The following is a 19665-nucleotide window of genomic DNA, read 5'->3' on the forward strand; positions in this document are numbered from 1 at the left end:
TGTCTTTTCCTTCCATTTCTTTCCTGAGTTTAAACAACTCTCCTTTTACTTCTGATTTTTGTCCATTTCTGGTCTCAGTTTTTGAATTTGTTTCCCAGTGGTTTATCGTGTCCTCAAAAGTTTGTCTGAAATACATTTGTTTGGAATGTTCACTTTTCGTGTCCTCCTCCATGAATGCCTATTGGAAATTTTCCTCAGTTGAAATGTAGGGAATTTCACTTCCTGACTTTCTGCAGTAGCTCTGTACGGACTTAACTTTCCTCTTGTTCACAGGTGTGATATTTTATGCTTGTCTTTTTTCTTACTGGCCCTAAAATTTTCCTTTTTTCTCTTTCCCCTTAACACTTTCGAAAGAGGGCTTCTCCCTTTTGCCTTTTTTACTCCTCCAGAATCTATGCATTTTGATGACTGCCCCCTTAAATCATGCCTGTACCTTTTAAATCATGTATGTACTTTGAAGTCCCTTTCCTGTAGTTCATGCTCTGATCTGCCTGGACACTTTTTAGTATTTCCAGATTTAGGGTGCATTTAGTCTTTGTGGTGGCAGTTCCAGATCAACCTTAGACTCCTTCCTTAGTTTCCTTTTTCTGTCTTCACTGCAGTTATTTTGGTCTACCTTTGTCTGCCACAGAGCCTTTTATTGAGGGAGGTGGGGCAGAAGTGGGAGAGAGCCATGCATGGGGATTTGGTGATTTTTTTTTTCTCCTCATTTTACTTAATTATTTTGAAGATTTGACATTATCTGCCTTCGAGTTACATAGAGTATGGTTTTGTGTAGAATTTACTTTTTCTTTCTTGTTTCATATTGCTTGTGAAGGGAATATTAGGAGGCAGACAGCTAAGTAGCTGCCATGTCTTTAGTTACCTGAAAGCCCCTATACATAGGTTACTAATGAAATAGTTTTAAAAGCTTCGGGAAGAACTTGACAGCTTGTGGCTGTCCATTAGTGCTCTGGAGGAAAACGAGTGTCAGTATGAGGACCCTATCCGCTACTCAAAGCTTTCTGGCTGCAGTGTAAATGAAGTTCACTAGTGACCTTGGTGTATTTTCTCCACTTACAAACTTTTGACATCTATGGTTTTGATCTGGTCCACCTCCATTTCCCCTTTCTTCTGGAAATATCACTTAGATTTCCTTTGGGGACCACCCTCAGTGAGATGGACATATCTCACATAGAGACCTAACCCTCACCCTCACCCTCACCCTCAGTGAGATGGACATATCTCACATAGAGACCTAACCAGTCAGTATACAATTCATCTTTCAAGTCACAGTGATTGGTTGAGGGTGGCATTGAACCAATCCTTCCAATGAGACTCAATCCTGATCTCTTATTAGAACTATATAAGAAAAGAAAAACACTCTGCTGGGGCTGGTAATCAGGAAATATTCCAGTCTGTTTTAGTCTTCTATATATTGTTCATCGTTTCTGACCATTTAGAAAAGGGATTACATTAGCAAATGGTTTACAGAGTCCCTATTGCCCAAGGAAATCCAAGGTGGAGAAAACATTATAGTGTGGTGCCACCATAGAGCCATCTCACTCAATGAAGTGAGAGATCACCAGAGATAAAAGCCCAGAATAAACACTCTTGAGAAGAGAGATGTCAAATATTATCAAATAGTCAAATTTCTTAGAAAACCTCCTCTTTTTTCGAAAGTATTCTGGGGTAGACCCCACAGCTGAAGTAAAGGAGGACTAGTCCTCCCCCTTTTTTTTTAACAGGCTCAAATATAAACTAGGGAACTTATTAAGAAAAAAATTGAAATGTGAAACTATTTTTAGAAAATATATAATATGTGGCCAGATGTTTTTAGAGAGGCTTAGAGAGTAAACAAGCTATGGCTCTCTAGATAAAAATTGACCCCTGAGATAAAAACTAGACCAAAAGGTCTTCTGTTAAGAATTGGAAGCCTGTAGGTAAAGAAGCCAGGAGAATAGTGCAAGTGAAAGGAGCACTGAAATAACAATTGTTCAATTCTGGCTAAGAAGCTGAAGGACAATCCAAAATCTGTCTAATCATGGCCGCTCTGAGGGAGACCTGAGCCCACAACAGTTCCTTGTCCTTCCTCTAAACTCCCAAGTGGAACAATATAGCATTCTTGTTGATATTAGTGTTCTCTACCCTTAATCCTGCTACTCTGGAACATCAGATCCTCAGAGGAGTTTTGAGGTTGTCTAAAAAGCAAAATGACTTACAGTGAGAGAGAGAGAGAGAATTTTGTCTTAATGTAAAAATGACTGACATGATAAAAGATGATGAAGAATTTGAAAATGTAATCATAGAAGCTTGAGAAGAAATAAACTTGATTTGATTTGGTCTACTAGAACCGCTCTGAAGACTGAGAATTTACAACAATTCTAAGTCTCAACCCATACCTGATACTTTGGGATCTCTGCTGGAGAAATATTCCTTTCTTCTTTGTGGCACCTACAGAGTTAATAGGCAGGATCTACTTCCAGAGAAAATATACTGCAGCCCTTTCATATTATCAAATTATAGCTGATGTGACATTAGATTACCTACACTAGCCTAAAGAAATGACTCAAGGAATTACCAAAGATACTTATATGTGGAATCCCCCCAAAAAAGGTCAAACTCATAGAAACAGAGATTAGAAAAGTGATTTCCAGGGGTTGGGAGGTAGAGGAAATAGGAAACAGTTGGGAAAAGGGTACAAACTTTCAGTTATAAGATAACGTATAACATGATGATTGTGGTTGAAAATACTGTCTTGTATAACTAAAATTTACTAACAGAGTAGAAATTAAATGCTGTCACCAAATTTTTTTTTAAAAAGATGTGAGGTGATGGATGTGTTAATTAGCAAGTTGAGAAGAATCTTTCACAGTGAATATCAAATTATTACAATGTATACTTTAAATATCTTATAATTTAATGTCAGTTATACCTCAATAAAGCTGACCAAAAAATTACCAAAGAAATAGCTATGGTCTCAGAATCCCCAAGGGTAAAAGACTTTACAGACAAGCTAACTGGAACAAAGTCAATTAGAGTTCAGATTGATTCTTCCTAGATTTTCATAAATCTCTTTTTGTACTGACATGAAATGGTTAGGCCGTGCTCTAGGGGTGTTAGAAACATGGCACTGCCTGTCCCTTAAATCAGTAGAAGCCATGGCTTAGTCTCCTTGCTTCAGAACAATTACAGTCTTCAAGAAATTAGTCAAAGCATCTTCAGGTCTTGTGTTAGTCTCACCTTTAAATCTGATGTTACCACAGGCAGTAAATCTCTATTGCTAAAGGAAATCTCTCATCATTTTTCTACTAGTTAACTAAATAATTATAAACTATTGCCACTTTCTTTTTCTCATATTACCATCTACTGATATAATATTCTTTGAATATACAGAATAGTTACAATAATTGTTTTAATGTCCTTGTCTGTCAACTCTAATGTTTGTGTTAGTTCTGGGTCAATTTTGATTTTCTCATTATGGGCCCTATTTTCCTGCTTCTTTGCATGCCTGATAATTTTGCCAGAAATCGTGATTCTACCTTGATGGGTACCATATTTTTTTGTATCCTTCTAAATATTCTTAAGCTCTGTTTTGGAACACAGTTACTTGGAAATGGGTCACTTGGGGCCATGCTGTTAGGCCGTGTTAGGAGCAGAGCTGTGTTGACTCCAGGGCTCACTATCCACTACCACTGAGGCCAGGCCCTGTTGGATACTACCCAGTGCCCGGAAATCACCAGGTTGCCAATTCTGGCTGGTGAGAACTGGTACTGCATGCACGCACGTGTGCGTGCACGTGCATGCTGGGCACTGTCACTTCTAACCCTTTTGGATGGCCTTTTCTCCAGCCTTAGGTAGATTCCCCAAAGGCATGTGCTGCCCAGTACTCAGAGAGGACCTTGTGGGCGTCTCTGACGTGCTCCCTCTGTGCGGCTCTCTCCTCTCCCATCCTCTGTCCTGGAACGCTTGCAGCCTGTGTCTCCCCGGACTCTCAATTCTCATTCCTTAACCCAGGGAACCCATCCTGATTTCCACTCCTTGCATCACAGCCTGAACTCCCTCAAGGCTGTAAGTCGTCGAGGCAACAACAGGGCCCACCTCACTTGTTCCCTTTCTTTCAGGGATGAGAGTGCTTTGTTGCTTGATGTCCAGTCTCTTAAAAACCATTGTTTCATATTTTGTCTGTTTTTTTGTTATTTCAAATGAAAGTAGAGGGTCACAATAGAAGCTAGTATATATGATAGACACTCTAAACGTACTATAGAAACACTTCTAAAGTATCATAGAAATGCTTTAACAAATCATCACACTAAATAGGCTGTTTTAACTATCATCTTGACTAGAAATGATCACCAGTCTAACTCTGTAATTCTCCTCTTGTTCTGGATGAGGATATTAATATTCTTGGCATGTGACTCACGACAACACTCATTTGCAACCCATTAAGATTGATCATCTCTCCTGTGCAGCAATTGGGATCTTTGTTCCTATGCATATTTCAGGACCAAGGTTTTCAGTGCCACCCCAGGACCAGGTTAATTGTTCTCTGGGGCTCTTAGTTAGGCTGTTTCAAGATTCTGACTCCCCAATACCATCAAATTGACAATACCTCCTTACCTCCAAAGGGATAAATACTATAGGAGTTAGACAACTTAAGGAGGCTTTTACCAGCCTGCCAATCAGTGAGTCCCTCACTCTTGAAAGTCAGACACAGAAATGGATGCCCTCCAGGAAACTTGCCTCTGAATGTCAATTAATCAACAATAGTCTCACTCAAGTACTACACATCTGCAGATGATGCCAACCCACTTAAACCTCTGAAACTCTTCCAGTGCTTGAACTCAATGCTTTCTCAAAACCCTATATAAGATCAGCAGTTTGCTCTGATCAGGGGGGCCACTGTCTGACTAACATCTCTCCCCTACCACAGTAAGCAATAAATTCAGTGGTGTTTTTTTATTTTTTAGTATTTTGTTCTATTTTTAAAATTTATTTATTTTGGGCTGCATTGGGTATTCGTTGCTGCGTGTGGCTTTCTCTAGTTGCAGAGAGCAGGGGCTACTCTTTGTTGCAGTGCGTGGGCTTCTCATTGTGGTGACTTCTCTTGTTGCGGAGCATGGGCTCTAGGTGCGCGGGCTGCAGTAGTTGCAGCATGCGGGCTCAGTAGTTGCAGCACGCAGGCCCTAGAGTGCAGGCTTCAGTAGTTGTGGCACATGGGCTTAGTTGCTCTGCGGCATGTGGGATCTTCCTGGACCAGGGATTGAACCTATGTCTCCTGCATTGGCAGGTGGATTCTTAAACACTGCACCACCAGGGAAGTCCCCAGCTGTGTTTTTTTTTTTTACATTAGATATTGAGTGGTGGGCTCATCAACCTCTGAGTCTTATATTTGATATTCTAATTTTATAATTGCTCATTTGATTTAGGTCCTAATACTATTATCAGCAGCTACCATTACTTGAGCATCAATTAAGCCAGGTATTATGCCAGCTGTTTACATACTTTAAATCTGGATTACTTAATCTGAAATGAGAAGATAAAGCTGAATTTATTGCTTACTATAGTAAGGGAGAGCTACATTGGTCAGGCATAATCTCCTGGAACAGAGTTGAATAAACTTCTTTGTAAATGTCCAAGGAACCTGCAAATACAACCTCTGAGATATCTTATATACGAACAGAGATATGGTCTTATAAAAGGTGTGCTAGTAATTACCCAGCATAGAAGGGTATATGTTTACTAGACAGTGGGAGAGTTTTTACCACTTTTCAGGTGATCGTATTTCCAGGGAGTATCTACTAGATGTTAGACCAGGACATTTCACTGAAATAAAGTATCATATCATTTAGTTGCCAAATCATCCAGTACCTCATTAAATGCTTTTTGATAAAATTTACTTAAAACAATAGCCAACAGCATCTCCTATCATACAACACATTAATATAAACTTACTGGGTGGAAAATGGGGAAAGGGACAAAAAAGATGGGGTGGTTCTGTATTGATATCAAAGAGTTCATAAAAGGATAAACTCAGGTCCAAAATCTTCAGTCCACATCAAAGACTTCATGTCCTGATGACGGTGGAAACAGCCCAGCCCTAGTTGCTGGGCTCAGGGAATCAGGGTGATGTAGCTGTTCTAAGTGAAGAAGCTCCTCTGTCAAGGACACCACCTTCTCTTTACTTCAGAATGACACTTCTTGGGCACAAGTCTAAGATTCTGTTTATTCTCCCATCAATGTAGAGCAGACTGATCGGATATGCTGCTGTGCCTTTTATCTTGGTCCTATTGGAAAGAAAACACACCCCAAAACTGTTAGAAACTAAATGCAGAGCTGAGGGCCTATTTTGTCTTTATGGATGTCATTTTTTTTTCAAGATAGGTGGTTCTAAACTAGACAGCTTGGGAGAGGTAGAACTTTTAAGAAAGAAATTCAGTTCATTGGTTTTCCAAACAGTAGTTTAAAGAAATCTACAGATTAGTGGAGAGTAGCTGGATGAAGAGAGAATTTGTGTAATTAGAAATCTGAGAAGGAACAAATCCAGAATTGCTTAAGACACACAAATATTCCACCTCTTTCCGCCACCTGTCTTCCCTCTGCAACGGGTTTTTGATCAGCTCAAGTTGTGGGTCATCGCATTTGCACTTAAACCAGAGCCAAGCTTCTTGCACTTTAGCTGTTACCTGCACATACAAATGTTCTCATTAAAATTTACAACAAAGGAACACTTAATCTTTTTGTGTATTAGTTCAAGAGACTCTTTTTTTTTTTTTTTTTTTTTTTTTTTTTTGCGGTACACGAGCCTCTCACTGTTGTGGCCTCTCCCGTTGCGGAGCACAGGCTCCGGACGCGCAGGCTCAGCGGCCATGGCTCACGGGCCCAGCTGCTCCGCAGCGTGTGGGATCTTCCCAGACCAGGGCGCGAACCCGTGTCCCCTGCATCAGCAGGCGGACTCTCAACCACTGCACCACCAGGGAAGCCCGAGACTCTTTCCTTTTACACTGTATAATTTAAAAGCTTAATTTCCCCCCACAATTAGCAAATGGGCTTCATATTAGTTAAACTGGAAGTTTTCTTCCCATAGTTGCCAGTTCAAGAGACTTTACCTAGATATTAAAAGACTCAAATTCTAACTGCATGGTCTTTGCAACCTGTTTGCATAATACATATCCTCCTATAGATGAGAGAATAATTTCTGAATATGGAGTTAAACAATGAATGCAAACCTGCTGATTTTCATGCATTTGTTAATATTTCCTGGATGTGAACTGAGGTGAGAGGGCTTGGGAGAAAGTTAAGATAGGAGTGAAAGTACAAGATGGCACTGAACATTCATGTGGTAGTTCAAACCACACTTTGAGTTCTGTTCTCTAAGACTAAACACTTCTCCAAAGTCCCTGAACTGTAAAGCCTAGATTTTCCTGCTGTGCTTTATAAAGGTAATAGAATGAATTAGTAAAAACACTGGGCCAGCTTAGTGTAAATGGTATTTTTTATTTCCTTTATCAAAATATTTTATACTTTAGTTCCTAAGCACAAACTTCCAAATGATCTGTTAGACTTGAAAACAGTCCCTCTAATAGTCTGCCTTTGAAGATTATCTAGAATCAGTATTCATTTACTTGACAAATATTTATTGAGTGCCTATATGTGCCTAGCACTTTTCTATGTATTTGGGATATTTTGTGATTTTGAAGGTAGAGCCAACAGGTTTTTATTATATATAAAGGTTGCTTCAAAATAGCTGTAGAACATATCCTCTAGAATAAAAAGTAAAATGACTGGTTTTCCCCCTTTGATTATTTATGTTTCATGGACAGCATTTTCATGTTTTGACGCTGAGGTCTCAGAGACGAGTGTATTTCTCTCTTGCTTGGGAGAAGGCAAGCTTGATGAGAGCAGGGGCTTCTTGTGGCTTCTTCACCCTGTAGCTCCATCACCTAGCACGGCACCAGCCATATAATAGGTCCTTTATAAATTTGTGCTACTATGTACTTGTCCTGTATTAACCAGGTCACAGTGTGAGTACAAAATAGTGAGATAAGAAAATAGAGCTCTGCTTGTCATTTAACTTTTAGAAAGCTACAAAGCTGAAGTATTTTCCAGGTCTGTTTGTGCATCCTGACGACAGACACACTCCCATCCACCCCCAAACCAAACCCCACTTTTCTCTTTATCGGAAGTGGAGGGAAAGATGCTTGAAATGACATTCATTGTACGTCATGTCTCCTCTTGTATGGTGAATGAGAATGGAGCCAACATTTATTGAAACTTACTCCAAGCCATCTATCAGAGTAACAGTGGTAGGTAATAACTTCCTGACTATTATAGAAGTGGTAACTGATGAGTCACAGAAAGTAAATGTAACTTCCTTAAGGGCCCAGTAAGCGTCACTGTTGGCAAACTCACAAGAGACGAGTCCATATTCCTTTTAATTAATTAATTAATTAATTAAAACATCTTTATTGGAGTATAATTGCTTTACAATGGTGTGTTAGGTTCTGCTTTATAACAAAGTGAATCCGTTATACATATACATATGTTCCCGTATCTCTTCCCTCTTACGTCTCCCTCCCTGCCACCCTCCCTATCCCACCCCTCTAGGTGGTCGCAAAGCACCGAGCTGATCTCCCTGTGCTATGCGGCTGCTTCCCACTAGCTATCTAGTTTACGTTTGGTAGTGTGTATATGTAAATGCCACTCTCTCACTTCGTCCCAGCTTACCCTTCCCCCTCCCTTTATCCTCAAGTCCATTCTCTAGTAGGTCTGTGTCTTTATTCCCGTCTTGCCCTTAGGTTCTTCATGACCTTTTTTGTTCTTTTTTTTTTTTTAGATTCCATATATATGTTAGCATACGGTATCTGATTTTCTCTTTCTGACTTACTTCACTCTTTATGACAGACTCTAGGTCCATTCACCTCAGTACAAATAACTCAATTTCGTTTACTTTTATGGCGAGTAATATTCCATTGTATATATGTGCCACATCTTTATCCATTCATCTGTTGATGGACACTTAGGTTGCTACATGTCCTGGCTATTGTAAATAGAGCTGCAGTGAACATTGTGGTACATGACTCTTTTTGAATTACGGTTTTCTCAGGGTATATGCCCAATAGTGGGATTGCTGGGTCGTAGGCTAGTTCTATTTTTAGTTTTTTAAGGAAACTCCATACTGTTCTCTATAGTGGCTGTATCAATTTACATTCCCACCAACAGTGCAAGAGGGTTCCCTTTTCTCCACACACTCTCCAGCATTTATTGTTTGTAGATTTTTTTTTTTTTTTTTTGCAGTACGCAGGCCTCTCACTGTTGTGGCCTCTCCCGTTGCGGAGCACAGGCTCTGGACGTGCAGGCTCAGCGGTCATGGCTCACGGGCCCAGATGCTCCGTGGCATGTGGGGTCTTCCCGGACCGGGGCATGAACCCGTGTCCCCTGTATCGGCAGGTGGACTCTCAACCACTGCGCCACCAGGGAAGCCCAATTGTTTGTAGATTTTTTGATGATGGCCATTCAGACTGGTGTGAGGTGATACCTCATTGTAGTTTTGACTTGCATTTCTCTAATGATTAGTGATGTTGAGCATCTTTTCATGTGTTTGTTCGCCATCTGTATCTCCTTAGGAGAAATGTCTCTTTAGGTCTTCTGCCCATTTTTGGATTGGGTTTTCTGTTTTTTGATATTGAGCTGCATGAGCTGCTTGTATATTTTGGAGATTAATCCTTTGTCAGTTGCTTCATTTGCAAATATTTTCTCCCATTCTGAGGGTGGTCTTTTCATCTTGTTTATGGTTTCCTTTGTTGTGCAAAAGATTTTAAGTTTCATTAGGTCCCATTTGTTTTTGTTTCTATTTCCATTTCTCTAGGAGGTGGGTCAAAAAGGATCTTGCTGTGATTTATGTCATAGAGTGTTCTGCCTATGTTTTCCTCTAAGAGTTTGATAGTGTCTGGCCTTACATTTAGATCTTTAATCCATTTTGAGTTTATTTTTGTGTATGGTGTTAGGGAGTGTTCTAATTTCATTCTTTTACATGAAGCTCTCCAGTTTTCCCAGCACCACTTATTGAAGAGGCTGTCTTTTATCCATTGTATATTCTTGCCTCCTTTATCAAAGATAAGGTGACCATACATGAGTGGATTTATCTCTGGGCCTCCTATCCTGTTCCATTGATCTATATTTCTGTTTTTGTGCCAGTACCATACTGTCTTGATAACTGTAGCTTTAAGTATAGTCTGAAGTCTGGGAGCCTGATTCCTCCAGCTCCGTCTTTCTTTCTAAAGATTGCTTTGGTTATTCGGGGTCTTTTGTGTTTCCATACAAATTGTGAAATTTGTAAGTTGCTTTGGGTAGTATAGTCATATTCACAAATGTTGATTCTTCCAATCCAAGAACATGGTATACCTCTCCATCCGTTTGTATCATCTTTAACTTCTTTCATCAGTGTCTTACAGTTTTCTGCATACAGGTCTTTTTTCTCCTTAGGTAGGTTTCTTCCTAGGTATTTTATTCTTTTTGTTGCAATGGTAAATGGGAGTGTTTCCTTAATTTCACTTTCAGATTTTTCATCATTAGTGTATAGGAATGCAAGAGATTTCTGTGCATTAATTTTGTATCCTGCTACACTACCAAATTCATTGATTAGCTCTAATAGTTTTCTGGTAGCATCTTTAGGATTCTCTATGTATAGTATCATGTCATCTGCAAACAGTGAAAGTTTTACTTCTTTTTTTTCTGATTTGCATTCCCTTTATTTCTTTTTCTTCTCTGATAGCTGTGGCTAAAACTTCCAAAACTATGCTGAATAATAGTGGTAAGAGTGGGCAACCTTGTCTTCTTCCTGATCTTAGAGGAAATGGTTTCAGTTTTTCATCATTGAGGACAATATGCCTACTTTCTGGAAGGTTTTTATCATAAATGGGTTTTGAATTTTGTCAAAAGCTTTCTCTGCATCTATTGAGATGGTCATATGGTTTTTCTCCTTCAGTTTGTTAATATGTTGTATCACATGATTGATTTGTGTATATTGAAGAATCCTTGCATTCCTGGGATAAACCCCACTTGATCATGGTGTATGATCCTTTTAATGTGCTGTAGGGATTCTGTTTGCTAGTATTTTGTTGAGGATTTTTGCATCTATGTTCATGAGCAATATTGGCCTGTAGTTTTCTTTCTTTGTGACATCTTTGTCTGGTTTTGATATCAGGGTGATGGTGGCCTCATAGAATGAGTTTGGGCGTGTTCCTCCCTCTGCTATATTTTGGAAGAATTTCAGAAGGATAGGTGTTAGCTCTTCTCTAAATGTTTGATAGAATTCACCTGTGAATCCATCTGGTCCTGGGCTTTTGTTTGTTGGAAGATTTTTATCACAGTTTCAATTTCAGTGCTTGTGATCGGACTGTTCATATTTTCTCTTTCTTCCTGGTTCAGTCTCGGAAGGTTGTACATTTCTAATAATTTGTCCATTTCTTCCAGGTTGTCCATTTCATTGGCATAGAGTTGCTTGTAGTAATCTCTCATGATCCTTTGTATTTCTGCAGTGTCAGTTGTTACTTCTCCTTTTTCATTTCTAATTCTATTGATTTGAGGCTTCTTTTTTTTTCTTGATGAGTCTGGCTAATGGTTTATCAATTTTGTTTATCTTCTCAAAGAACCAGCTTTTAGTTTTATTGATCTTTGCTATTGTTTCCTTCATTTCTTTTTCATTTGTTTCTGATCTTTATGATTTCTTTCCTTCTGCTAACTTTGGGGTTATTTTGTTCTTCCTTCTCTAATTGCTTTAGGTGTAAGGTTAAGTCGTTTATTTGAGATGTTTCTTGTTTCTTGAGGTAGGATTTTTTTGCTATAAACTTCCCTCTTAGCACTGCTTCTGCTGCATCCCATAGGTTTTGTGTCGCCGTTTTCATTGTCATTTGTTTCTAGGTATTTTTTTGATTTACTCTTTGATTTCTTCAGTGATCTCTTGGTTATTTAGCTGTGTACTGTTTAGCCTCCATGTATTTGTATTTCCTACAGATATTTTCCTGTAGTTAATCGATATCCAGTCTCATAGCGTTGTGGTCAGAAAAGATACTTGATACGATTTCAATTTTCTTAAATTTACTGAGGATTGATTTGTGACCCAAGGTATGATCTATTCTGAGTGTTCCATGAGCACCTGAGAAGAAAGTATATTCTGTTGTTTTTGGATGGAATGTTCTATAAATGTCAATTAAGTCCATCTTGTTTAATGTATCATTTGAAGCTTGTGTTTCCTTATTTCTTTCCAGTTTGGATGATCTGTTCATTGGTGAAAGTGGGGTGTTAAAGTCCCCTGCTGTGATTGTGTTGCTGTTGATTTCCCCCTTTTATGGCTGTTAGCATTTGCCTTATGTTTTGAGGTGCTCCTATGTTGGGTGCATAAATATTTACAATTGTTATATCTTCTTCTTGGATCAATCCCTTGATCATTATGTAGTGTCTTGTCTCTTGTAATAGTCTTGATTTTAAAGTCTATTTTGTCTGATATGAGAATTGCTACTCCAGCTTTCTTTTGCTTTCCAGTTGCATGCAATATCTTTTTCTATCCCCTCACTTTCAGTCTGTATGTGTCCCTAGGTCTGAAGTGGGTCTCTTGTAGATAGCATATATATGGGTCTTGTTTTTGTATCCATTCAGCCAGTCTGTGTCTTTTGGTTGGAGCACTTAATCCATTTACATTTAAGGTAATTATTGATATGTATGCTACTATTACCATTTTCTTAATTGTTTGGGGTTTGTTATTGTAGGTCTTTTCCTTCTCTTGTGTTTCCTGCCTAGAGAAGTTCCTTTAGCATTTGTTGTAAAGCTGGTTTGGTGGTGCTGAGTTCTCTTAGCTTTTGCTTATCTGTAAAGGTTTTAATTTCTCTGTTGAATCTGAATGAGATCCTTGCTGGGTAGAGTAATATTGGTTGTAGGTTTTTCCCTTTCATCACTTTAAATATGTTCTGCCACTCCCTTTTGGGTTGCAGAGTTTCTGCTGAAAAATCAGCTGTTAACCTTATGGGGATTCCCCTTGTATGTTATTTGTGCTTTTCCTTTGCTGCTTTTAACATTTTTTCCTTGTATTTAATTTTTGATAGTTTGATTAATGTGTCTCGGCGCGTTTCTCTTTGGGTTTATCCTGTGTGGTACTCTCTGTGCTTCCTGGACTTGATTGACTATTTCATTTCCCATGTTAGGGAAGTTTTCAACTATAATCTCTTCAAATCTTTTCTGAGTCCCTTTCTTTTTCTCTTCTTCTTCTGGGACCCCTATATTTCGAATGTTGGTGTGTTTAATGTTGTCCCAGAAGTCTCTGAGACTGCCCTCAATTCTTTTCATTCTTTTATTCTGCTCCCTGGCAGTTATTTCCACCATCTTATCTTCCAGCTCACTTATCCATTCTTTTGCCTCAGTTATTCTTCTACTGATTTCTTCTAGAGTATTTCTAATTTCAGTAACTGTTTGTTTGTTTGCTCTTTAATTCTTCTAGATCCTTGTTAAATGTTTCTTGTAATTTCTCCATTCTGTTTCTGAGATTTTGGATCACCTTTACTATCATTACTCTGAATTCTTTTTCAGGTAGCTTGCCTATTTCGTCTTCAATTATTTGTGTTTTAGGTTTTCACCTTGTTCCTTCATCTGTAACATTTTTTTTTTTGGTCGTTTCATTTTTTTTTTTTTTGATGGGTGGTGCTGTATTCCTATCTATCATCTTACTGGTTGTCTGGCCTGAGACGTCCAGCACTGGAGTTTGCAGGAAGTTGGATAGAGCCGGGTCTTGGTGCTGAGATGAGGACCTCCAGGATGCCTCACTCCCATTAATATTCCCTGGGGTTTGAGGTTCTCTGTTAGTGCAGCAGACTTGGAGCTCCCACCACAGGAGCTCGGGCCTGACCTCTGTCCTGGGAACCAAGATCTTGCAAGTTTTGTGGCATTGTAAAAAATAAAAAGAAAAAAGAAAAAGGAAAAAAAGGACCAGAGCAGCACAATATCAAAGAATAGAAAAGAAAAGAAAATTAGAAAGATAAAAAATATATTAGGAAATATAAAACTATAATTGAAACAACTGCAACAAGGTAAAATAAAACCACAACAGAAAAAAGAAAAAGAAAAGGGGGGGTACAAGCCAAAAGGAGAGAACGATAACAAAGTATAAAGAATAAAATAAAATTAGAAAAATAAAAGATTAGGAAATATAAAAATATAAGAGAATCAACAATTAGTCAACAAGGTAAAACAGAACCCCAATCTAAGAGAGGAAAAAAAAAAAAAGCCTTAGCTATGGGGGGGTGGGGTTTAGGCAGGGGTGGAACTTAGGCAGGGGTGGGGTTTAAGGTGGGGCAGGGCCTCTGCTTAGGACCTGGGTGGAAGGAAGGGAGGGCCTCTGCAGTGTGGAGTTCTGGAGTTTGGAGGTAAGGCCCTGAATGAGGGTGTGTGGGTAGGGTTTAGGCCCAGTGCCTTGGAGGGGGTCTCTGAGTGTAGAGGTGGGGCCCTGGGTGGGGGGTGTAGGGGCAGGGCTTGGGCTCTGCGTAGTAGGGGGGAGGCTCCGAGGATTAGGCCCAGGAGCCCAACAGGGAAAGCGCTGGCCCTGTTTCCTTCCATTCCTCTGTGCCCTCCCCCACTGTCTCCTCCAGGGTCTCCCCCCATTGCTGCTGGACCCCTAACCGTGGGTGGGTCCCGCTGGGTGTAGGAACTCCTCCCCTCCCCCAGCCACCCCTCAGGGGTGCCAGTCCCACAGGTCCAGCCTTTACTTTTGTTCCCCCTTCCCTCCCACTCCCTCAGGACCCGCACAGCTGGAGGGGGCCTCAGTGGGCAGAGGGTCAGGCCCGGGATCTCAGCAGGCTCCCAGGGGCCCAAGTGGGCAGGGGAAACCTGGCCCTGCTCCCTTTTGATCCTCTGCCCTCCCAGTGGTACCCAAATTTCCCCCTTCAGGCATGGAATCCCTTCCCCTCCCCTAGCTGCCCGCCAGGTGCCAGTCCTGTCCCACCTCAGCTTCTCCTCCCCCCTCACTCCCCCCCACACCCCAGGTCCTACCTGGTCTCTGGGGGTTCCTCCCGTCCCCTTAGGTATCCGTGGTCCCCGGGGTGCCTGGTAGGTGCCCTCGTTGTGAGGAGACGCGAATTCTGCGTCCTCCTAGTGCCCCGTCTTCACCCCGCCCCCCCATATTCCTTTTAATATACCATTCTGACAGTCATATTATCATGTAACTTAATGGCTACAAAAGGGATAAACTGGCAGCAATGTCACTGTGATACCTTTAGCTTAAGAATCTCTTCTTCTTTGAATTTTATTTATTTATTATACAGCAGGTTCTTATTGGTTATCTATTTTATACATATTAGTGTAGATATGTCAATCCCAATTCCAGGGATTTCTGGAATTTCAGGGGCTTGGACTACCAAGTTAATATTAGTCAATGTCAATCAATCTTTTAGCATTCTATGATGTCTCATCAAGACACAGAATCTTAATCTAAAACTATTCTTTATAACGGAGGCTATACTAAGGTATTGGTTCTTGCCTTTTGCACTCCTGACAACTGTGTTACTGAAGGATATTACACGGACTTGTGTTTCAGGGTCATCGTGTCTGAGGAAGCTTGTCTAAGTCTTCATGTCTGTGGGTCTCGCTTACCTGTTCTGATTCCACACTAGCTTCTTTCAGTTTATCCTCTGTTGCCTCTTTACATTTCTTCAGGTGTCTAACTGTTTCTTCCAATTCCTGAAAACGTGATACAAAGATTTTTGACAAACTCCCAATGTACTATATATGGAAGAAAAAGCTTCGATATTGTAATAAATGAGCAACCAAATTATGAAAGTATGATGGGGTACTTTCGAACTCCGAGTGCTACCAGACTATAAGATAAAAACTATTATTTTCAGTTTAACCTACAGTATACATTTGTGTATATGATTATAGATTTTGATTTACAGATTCTCCTGAGAAAAGATGATTAACATCTCTTTCCAGAATTGGGGAATACTTTTCATAGCAGATAATCTCTGTTGGAAGGCAAGAGCTTGATGGTCTCTTGAAGTCCCTTTTCGGTAATAAAATGTGCTTTTCATTAGGTTGGGAGTAGATAAAAGTCCTGTAACGGCAACAGATGTATCTGAGCTATGGGGAAGAACCAAGGGGTGTAAAGTTCCTGAAAGACTATGAAGTTCACAAGTTTTGCTTAGTAACTAGTACTTTGCATATGTGAGCTTTAGCCGTTCTTTAAAAATGAGTATCATTTTTATTAAGTTGAACATGAAGACGAGGTGCCATAGTCAAAGCTCCAGGCTTCATTCCTAGATATGATTCTAAGGACTTAGCTAAGATGAACGACTTGTAAGTTTGTCTTCTTCTATAGAGCCTAGAAAAGCCAGGTGCCCTCATGCTGGGTTTTGCACATGGCCTTTGCTGGTAATCTCTGAGATGAATCTTAGGAACCCTTTTACCTGGCACCGATGCTCCAGCTCCCACCTCCTCTTCTGCTCTGCCTCGAGTTGCAGCTCTTGCTGTTTATTCTGAGCTGACAGATCATGTTGGCTCTTGGCCAACAGCTGCATCTCCTGCTGTAGGTTAGTCATTTCAGATACACATTTCTGGATACTCAGTGCCTGGTAGGGCACAAAGAGGGAGACGGTCGGTGAACCTGTCCAAGTTTGGGACTTCATGTGAATGGTAAACAGAGTGTGTGGAAATCATCTACCTGTTCATAGCTTTTTTTCAGATACTGATCCTTAATTAGCTCCACTTGCCTCAATTCTGTTTCTGTTTGCTGAAAGTAAATGTGGAAATAACATAGAAAGATGATCAGTGGAAAAACTGGCTTGCTCTTTTTGCCTATAGGCTGACAGAAAGAATCCCACATGAGATCCACAGTTACCAGTTCCTGCTGGGCTCTCCTTCCCATCCAGCCCCCTGACCCCGAAAGAGCTAAGTCTTGTACAATCACTGTGGAAGAGACAGCTGGGGAGCCAGAATGTGACACTGGCAGCTAATGAGAAACCAAACACTGATGCAGCAGTATCTCTGCGGGACAAAGAGTCTCCCCCCACCTCCCCCCAGGCAATCTGCCCACTTCCCAGGTGTAGCTGTAATTCCCAGAGAACACATGGTGGTGGGGGGGCTCTGAAACCATCTTCCCCAGACACCACTGCCTGCCTGGATCCTCATCAGATACTAAGGAGGAGAGGAGAGTCAGGGTTTCTCATACAACCTTCCTCCTCTCTATGTTCTGAGCATTATTCGCCCTAGCTGACAAGTGGAACTTAATTTGGGCCTTTTGATCCTTTATTTTCTCCTTGCTGCTGTTCAGTATCTTTTCCAACTCTGTCAGTTTCTGCCGCAGCTCCTGGTTGGTCCGGGATACTTCCACTGATCTGAAGTTGCTTTCATCAAGGGCTTTCTTCAGCTGTGGGATACAAAGGGAAAATTAGAACATTTTAACCTTCCATTCAGTAAGAGAAGCTTATGTTTAGCTGTGTCCCTATATTTTGTTCTCTTTGGACCTTTCTTTTAAAAAGGAGGTTAAGTGATGGGACTTCCCTGGTGGTCCAGTGGCTAAGACTCTGTGCTCCCAATGCATGGGGGCCGGGTTTGATCCCTGGTCAGGGAACGAGATCCTGTGTGCCACAACTAAAGATCCTGTGTGCTGCAACTAAGACCTGGCACAGCCAAATAAATAGATATTTAAAAAAGGAGGGTAAGTGAGGCAATAATAATAAGTAGATTTGTGGAGAAACACTCTCAGTGATTTTCATAATTTTTAACACTAAAGAACACAGTTTTTCTTAGAACAGATAATGTAAATGTATGTTCGTCATTTGCTTTCTAAGAGCATGGCTTTGGAATCAGACAGAAGTTAAAATCTCAGCTTCACCACACACTAGTCAAGTAATTTCAGATAATTAACTTCCCTAAGCTTCAGGTTCATCATTGGAAAAGTATGTGAATAGCCTACTTCATAGGATTCATGTAACAGTTAAACAAGAGGAGGCAGAGAAGGAATATAGAGCCTGGCACACACTAATTGCTCAGTGCTCATTGCTGTGCTTTAAAGGTTTTTTTTTTTAAAGCTTAAGCTCGTCTCTTTCTGTCACTTGTGACCTCATGTATGGAGAAGTGAAAATAAATTATATGGAGTTTATGTAAATACACCTATCGGTTATTGACTATCCTTGCATGTATTTTTATAATATTGCTTTTTTTCTATTGAGGTATAGTTGATTTATGATATTATATTAGTTTTAGGTGTATGACATAGTGATTAAAAATTTTTATAGATTATACTCCAGTTATTATAAAATACTGGCTATATTCCCTGTGCTGTACAATATATCCTTGTAGCTTATTTACATAGTAGTTTATACTTCTTATGAATACTGCTTTTTGTTTAGAAATTTTAATAAACTTGTCTAGTGGAAAAATAACATAGTGATTACTATTAAAAACAAGACAACAGGCCCACAATGAAGTCACTTATGCTAAACCTTATGTCACCAAACTGAGACTTAATTACAGTTTTGGCTCTCCCAGAAAAGGACTCTTAAACCAGTCAATCAGGAATGGCCTGATCAGCATTAGGTGAGTAATCTGCCTGACAGACCCCTGCCATCCCTTAAAGGAAGTAACTCTGCTACTACTAACTAATCTACTTTTTTGCCTAGTATAACTTCCTTGTTCCTGCTCCCCTCTGCCTATAAAAGTCTTTCATTTTATACAACTCCTCAGAGCGCCTGTCTATTGCAATCAGTTGCATACTGCCTGATTCAAATTGATTTTTGTTCAAATAAACTTAATTTTATTATTCCTCAATTTATCTTTTAACATTACTTAAATCATTTTACAGAGTTCCCTCCTATGCCCTTAAATGAGTACCACTGGATTTTTAGGAAGAAGAGACGGCAGCTGAGGAGGGAGACGATAGGAGGGTGGTATTCTCTGTGGCTGGTATTTAACATGTCAAAGAAAAAAGTCAAAATTATTTGTTACCTTTTCTCTTTATACTAGCTCATTCCCTCAGATCCTAACCTCACACTACAGTGTTAGTCTTTTATTATCACCCAACTAAATTTCTGTTAGATATTCCACCATTACCTCAATCACAGCTTTGTCAAAACTGGGTAAGCCCTAAAAACTAACCCTCAAAACCACCCTGGAAAGCAGTTGTGATGATTTCCATTTTGATTGAGGAAACTGAGACTCAAAAGTGAAGTCATCTGCACAGATAGTAAATTTACACATTGCTAATAAGAGGCAGCGCTGGGAGTCTTAAACAGTGCACCCTGAGCCCACCCCTGCCACTGACTGCTCAAGACATCACACTCATACTGTTCCTTGGTCTCTCCTGCACAAGTTCACCATCTTTACTGATCCCTGTTAAAAGGATTTAAACTTTTAAATATTCTGAACAACTCTCTCTGAATAAAGGTACTTTTAATTTCAGTGCCCATTTTTGTTTCCCACAGAAATTATTTCTGTAATATTTTTAACACTTATACAGTGCTTTGTCAATTTACAAAGCACCATATAAACGGTTGAATCTGATTTTGTGACTGTGCGCTGTCAAGTGCAATTGCTAAATACGCTAAATTTGGCAAAATACAGACTGGCCACCCCAACCAAGTCTTGGAATTATTTTAATTACTCCCTCCCCTTTGCTTATGATACATTTAGTGTCTGATTTTTCTA

At 40.0% G+C, this 19665-nt stretch overlaps 1 pseudogene; it reads right to left on the reverse strand.

Annotated features, from left to right (window-relative positions):
- Positions 1 to 5867: 5867 nt before the first annotated feature.
- The window catches only part of LOC132495297 (coiled-coil domain-containing protein 150-like), a 92271-nt pseudogene continuing 78473 nt past the window's right edge, over positions 5868 to 19665 (reverse strand).

Source organism: Mesoplodon densirostris, chromosome 8, assembly GCF_025265405.1.
Source record: "Mesoplodon densirostris isolate mMesDen1 chromosome 8, mMesDen1 primary haplotype, whole genome shotgun sequence".
Classification (NCBI taxonomy): Eukaryota; Metazoa; Chordata; class Mammalia; order Artiodactyla; family Ziphiidae; genus Mesoplodon; species Mesoplodon densirostris.